This window comes from Condylostylus longicornis, unplaced genomic scaffold, assembly GCF_029603195.1.
Source record: "Condylostylus longicornis isolate FDR11 unplaced genomic scaffold, ASM2960319v2 ptg000836l, whole genome shotgun sequence".
NCBI classification, from domain to species: Eukaryota; Metazoa; Arthropoda; class Insecta; order Diptera; family Dolichopodidae; genus Condylostylus; species Condylostylus longicornis.
The window spans coordinates 16,053-21,509 of NW_026578779.1; the positions used below are offsets into that span (position 1 = coordinate 16,053).

The 5,457-nt window shown below is 43.8% G+C and overlaps 3 non-coding genes across 3 annotated transcripts; all 3 read right to left on the minus strand.

Annotated features, from left to right (window-relative positions):
• Positions 1–3,079: 3,079 nt before the first annotated feature.
• On the minus strand, positions 3,080–3,240 carry LOC129618362 (U1 spliceosomal RNA). The gene has a single exon (XR_008697785.1). It is a non-coding gene; the product is annotated as a U1 spliceosomal RNA (small nuclear RNA).
• Positions 3,241–3,725: 485 nt separating this feature from the next.
• Positions 3,726–3,886, minus strand: LOC129618363 (U1 spliceosomal RNA). The gene has a single exon (XR_008697786.1). It is a non-coding gene; the product is annotated as a U1 spliceosomal RNA (small nuclear RNA).
• A 485-nt stretch (positions 3,887–4,371) lies between these two features.
• LOC129618364 (U1 spliceosomal RNA) lies at positions 4,372–4,532 on the minus strand. The gene has a single exon (XR_008697787.1). It is a non-coding gene; the product is annotated as a U1 spliceosomal RNA (small nuclear RNA).
• Positions 4,533–5,457: the final 925 nt, after the last annotated feature.

Consider the following 5,457-nt stretch of genomic DNA (forward strand, 5'->3'; position numbering starts at 1 on the left):
GGAATATCAGAAAGGAAACTGATACGACGATTGTTGAGGCAGAAGAACTAGAAACACAGATCCTAGCGTTCGACGCTTTCAGACATCCCACTATCCTCCAAAAATTCAACAGTCCCTGATGTTTCATAATTAATTAACCTTTGAATTGGACTCCAAAGGACGCGAGCTCGCAAACATCAACTGGGGCGGATGACACTTTTTAAAGATAAACTTAATTTGTTCTGTTGATGAAAACTACAACGAATTTCAACAACTCAGATCAGGCGACTCACTGAAATTAGTGCTTGACTCCGTCGCTGTGTGAAGACGCTAATACGGTTTCTGCTTAATGAGAAAAGCAGACGTCAACCCGAGTCAGGCAACACGCTCTTTCCCTTCTCCAAAGAAAACGAGATGGTCATGTGACGACAGATCCGATAAAGAAAAGGTTTTTTTTTCAAAAGAAGGAAATACCGATTAATCCGGCGAATCCTCGGTTCATCATTTCATGGATAACGCAGTCGAACAATATTCTTTCGAATAGATTGGGTGTACAAGACTTATCAAGTCAAAACTAGCCGATCAGTAACACCTCCCACAGATTACGTGATAGGAGCGACTCAAGTGCTCCGGTATTGATCTTCCAAGTTCGAAGATCTTTCGTTGCGAATCGGTTAAAACGAATTTTATGGAGCATCGATTCCAATTTCGTCGTTGTTTCCTTGCCTCCAATTTTGTTAATTCGCGTCTGATTTTAACAAGAACAACAAATCAGTTCTTTTTGTTCATCCAAGTTGCCTCCATGGTGGACATCAATCGATTCAGCTCGTCATTCATGGATCGTGGATGGAGACTTGTATTCAAAACATTCTTACCTCACTCTCTTGCTATGATCGATGATCTAGGTGCCCACTTTCTCCTAATTTTTGAACAGCTGCAGCAGCGACAGGGGGAGCCTTTCTAATGTATCAAGCTCATATACCTTCTAATCCGCCAACGTCATAGGAAGATGTCTCGACTGCATGACGGCAAATCTCTACACCCAGAACCTTCATAAGAATAGCAAGGAATCCAACCTGAAACGTCCCTGAGGTGTGCCACCACTTTCTCAAGTTCCTGGGGGGGAAGAGCAATGACACATCCTGCAACAGAAAAAAAACCACTGAGGAAATGAGATCAGCGAAAGGACGCTTCAGCTGGTGTATTGGAATCCCGCTAGATAGTATATTCGCGTCACTTCAAGTGATTTATTCGTTCGGTGTACGTAGCGGTGGCTTTTTTGGGGATCGGGTGCGAACTACGGACGTCGGCAAGGCTGGGGGAGGGGCTCTACACACCAAGTCAAGTGGTGATGCGTCCCATAATACAAATATCTGCAACCCAAATTGTTCAACGGAGACTCTCATAGATACAAAGCTCAGTCAGAATTGTTTTTCTTTGTGGTGTGGAGTTGAAGCTCAAAGTACACGATGTTCGATTTTGGTTTGGTTTGTTTGAAAACATTATTCACCCCAATAAAACTTCTTCATTATATAACCGTAACTCGATGACACAACGGAGCGCAAGAATGAAACATCGTCACTTTGCGAAGTGGGTTTCGCGTTCTTGTCTGTATGAGCTGTCGTTGTTGCATTGAAGCTTTGCTTAGTCGGTCACTTGAATGTTTTTGGGATCTTTTCTTCATGTTTATTTCTATTTTTCAGATACGCGTGTTCCAGTTGGCACCGAAGGTATTGTTTTGTCATATTCTAGAGTCGCTGTCTACATGCTTTGTTTCAATCCTTCTGATCCACCCACTCCATTCTTCTCACTCGTTGCTATGGTTTCTAGCCACTGCGCTTAGACACATTCCCATCCAGCTTCACACATCTCTTCGTCATGTTCTCATATTCAATGCAATTGCTCGCTCCATTACATTGATATTGAGCTTCATATTTGCTTTATTGGTTTATTCACACTGAACCCTTCTAGTTGTGAACTATTTGTTATCCGTAATGCTACTTTAACCGTTGTCTGCTTGCTTACAGATTCCCGCCCCGATGTCACTGATGATGCGATTGAAGACTTAATTGGTCCCCTGTTGAAGAGCAGTCTCGTCGACTAGCACCACCTGGAATTGTTGACTGCGGAGAGTCATCCACAGATCGGTTAACCGTTGCCGGTATAAAGGTCTTAAGCGAGATTTTGCTGCCGCGTGGATGCATGACTTGAGCTGGTGAAACAAGGCGTAGGAAGCATGAGACGATGACTTCGGTAGTGGAGGAGCGAGGCTCGTCTACAGAATTTGAAGGGGGTGGTGTTCCCTCGCTTTCAACGTCAAAGTGGTCAGCGTAACGTCGATGCTCCATTTTGCGTTATTTGAGACTACGCGCTGACTGTAGTGGGTGCACACTTGTAGTTAGGGTCACGCAGGTCCTCTAGCCTCGAAGGAAATGCGTAAGTCGCTCGTGTCGAGAATGCCAATGTTGAAGTGCTTGTGCCTTGCAGAGTGATTGAGACGCATCAGGCGAAGCCACGTCCATTCGATGGTGATGGTCGTGAGCGCGATACGTAACGTAGCTGCAAAGAAATCAAATCCGTGTTATGGACTTACGACTTGATGTTATTTCCGTGTTGTGGACTTATGACTTGATGTCGTTCATTAATATGGGAGAGCTGGTAATGTTCCCACTTGTCATGATGGTTATCGATTTGGTGGCTTCTTCTGCAAAGGTCATGTACAGGGATGAAGATCAATCAACAAGTGAGATCAATCAACAAGTGAGATCAATCAACAATTTGCACAGAAATCAATCAACGTACACAAAGTGAAATCAACAATTTACACTCACACAGAGATCAATCAATCAACAGTTTACACTGAGATAGATCAACGTACACCAAGTGAAATCAATCACGACCACTTACTCACACTGAGTTCCACAATTCTCGCAACGGAGATAAATTAAATTATAATCTAGGATTAAACAGTGATTCTAGTTCAACTTCACAACAGGGTATCTTCGAACACATCAATGACATTCAGGACCGACCAGATTACGCCACTCAAACGGCTCTCGAAAGTTATGTGTTTGTTCTTAAAAACTTCTATGAAACATAGTTGGCACACAACCGAAGTTGATGCGCCTCTAGCAAAAATTGTGTTGTTGATGCCCTTACAAAGAAGAGTCATACTCCTTTACAGACAGCTGGGTGCATTGCTCTGCTCGAGAATAGAACAGCCCAATGGAGGAGCTAGGCCATTCCCAACCAGGTAAGTTTGAGTTTAGGAGAACCACCTACAGCTCTGGGATATTTTGCACGGCTGCTATTTTCTCAACGTCAAACAGTATATGAGCGTACGACATTCAGGACCGACCAAATTACGCCACTCAAACGGCTCTCGAAAGTTATGTGTTTGTTCTTAAAAACTTCTATGAAACATAGTTGGCACACAACCGAAGTTGATCTAGCAAAAATTGTGTTGTTGATGCCCTTACAGAGAAGAGTCATACTCCTTTACAGACAGCTGGGTGCATTGCTCTGATCGAGAATAGAACAGCCCAATGGAGGAGCTAGGCCATTCCCAACCAGGTAAGTTTGAGTTTAGGAGAACCACCTACAGCTCTGGGATATTTTGCACGGCTGCTATCTTCTCAACGTCAAACAGTATATGAGCGTATGACATTCAGGACCGACCAGATTACGCCACTCAAACGGCTCTCGAAAGTTATGTGTTTGTTCTTAAAAACTTCTATGAAACATAGTTGGCACACAACCGAAGTTGATGCGCCTCTAGCAAAAATTGTGTTGTTGATGCCCTTACAAAGAAGAGTCATACTCCTTTACAGACAGCTGGGTGCATTGCTCTGCTCGAGAATAGAACAGCCCAATGGAGGAGCTAGGCCATTCCCAACCAGGTAAGTTTGAGTTTAGGAGAACCACCTACAGCTCTGGGATATTTTGCACGGCTGCTATCTTCTCAACGTCAAACAGTATATGAGCGTACGACATTCAGGACCGACCAAATTACTCCACTCAAACGGCTCTCGAAAGTTATGTGTTTGTTCTTAAAAACTTCTATGAAACATAGTTGGCACACAACCGAAGTTGATCTAGCAAAAATTGTGTTGTTGATGCCCTTACAGAGAAGAGTCATACTCCTTTACAGACAGCTGGGTGCATTGCTCTGCTCGAGAATAGAACAGCCCAATGGAGGAGCTAGGCCATTCCCAACCAGGTAAGTTTGAGTTTAGGAGAACCACCTACAGCTCTGGGATATTTTGCACGGCTGCTATCTTCTCAACGTCAAACAGTATATGAGCGTACGACATTCAGGACCGACCAAATTACGCCACTCAAACGGCTCTCGAAACTTATGTGTTTGTTCTTAAAAACTTCTATGAAACATAGTTGGCACACAACCGAAGTTGATGCGCCTCTAGCAAAAATTGTGTTGTTGATGCCCTTACAAAGAAGAGTCATACTCCTTTACAGACAGCTGGGTGCATTGCTCTGCTCGAGAATAGAACAGCCCAATGGAGGAGCTAGGCCATTCCCAACCAGGTAAGTTTGAGTTTAGGAGAACCACCTCTAGCTCTGGGATATTTTGCACGGCTGCTATCTTCTCAACGTCAAACAGTATATGAGCGTACGACATTCAGGACCGACCAAATTACGCCACTCAAACGGCTCTCGAAACTTATGTGTTTGTTCTTAAAAACTTCTATGAAACATAGTTGGCACACAACCGAAGTTGATCTAGCAAAAATTGTGTTGTTGATGCCCTTACAAAGAAGAGTCATACTCCTTTACAGACAGCTAGGTGCATTGCTCTGCTCGAGAATAGAACAGCCCAATGGAGGAGCTAGGCCATTCCCAACCAGGTAAGTTTGAGTTTAGGAGAACCACCTCTAGCTCTGGGATATTTTGCACGGCTGCTATCTTCTCAACGTCAAACAGTATATGAGCGTACGACATTCAGGACCGACCAAATTACGCCACTCAAACGGCTCTCGAAACTTATGTGTTTGTTCTTAAAAACTTCTATGAAACATAGTTGGCACACAACCGAAGTTGATCTAGCAAAAATTGTGTTGTTGATGCCCTTACAAAGAAGAGTCATACTCCTTTACAGACAGCTGGGTGCATTGCTCTGCTCGAGAATAGAACAGCCCAATGGAGGAGCTAGGCCATTCCCAACCAGGTAAGTTTGAGTTTAGGAGAACCACCTCTAGCTCTGGGATATTTTGCACGGCTGCTATCTTCTCAACGTCAAACAGTATATGAGCGTACGACATTCAGGACCGACCAAATTACGCCACTCAAACGGCTCTCGAAAGTTATGTGTTTGTTCTTAAAAACTTCTATGAAACATAGTTGGCACACAACCGAAGTTGATCTAGCAAAAATTGTGTTGTTGATGCCCTTACAGAGAAGAGTCATACTCCTTTACAGACAGCTGCGTGCATTGCTCTGCTCGAGAATAGAACAGCCCAA